Raw genomic sequence first — 432 nt, 5'->3', positions numbered from 1 at the left:
ACACCAAACATTTTTGAGCTTTGGAGCTGGCTTATGACCATGTCCTCTAGGGTGTTTTATGGCATTAATGCGGGAACGTGGGGTGCCGGGGCTGATGATACAAGGCATTTTGTCCTCGTATAACTGGAGTGGAAGGTGTGTCCATATTTGTGACAGGACTCAAACATGTTTTCAGTGGGTGTCCCTTGTTACTGATTTTGATTTTGTGATTTTCATGTTCACAATCTCTTGCGTCAAGAGTGCACGGTTTGGTGACCTCAGGAACACATATCTACTTTTTGCTGATGACTCAGCTCTCTTAGCTTCAATGAACTGTGACCTCCAGCATGCACTGGAGTGGCCTGCAGCCAAGTGTGAAGTGGTGGGGAGTCAGCATCATGGTGGCATACAGGGCTTAATTTGTCCCAGATCCTGCCGGAACAGGATCTGGGA

Source organism: Micropterus dolomieu, linkage group LG03, assembly GCF_021292245.1.
Source record: "Micropterus dolomieu isolate WLL.071019.BEF.003 ecotype Adirondacks linkage group LG03, ASM2129224v1, whole genome shotgun sequence".
Lineage (NCBI taxonomy): Eukaryota > Metazoa > Chordata > Actinopteri > Centrarchiformes > Centrarchidae > Micropterus > Micropterus dolomieu.
This window is presented reverse-complemented; position numbering follows the sequence as displayed.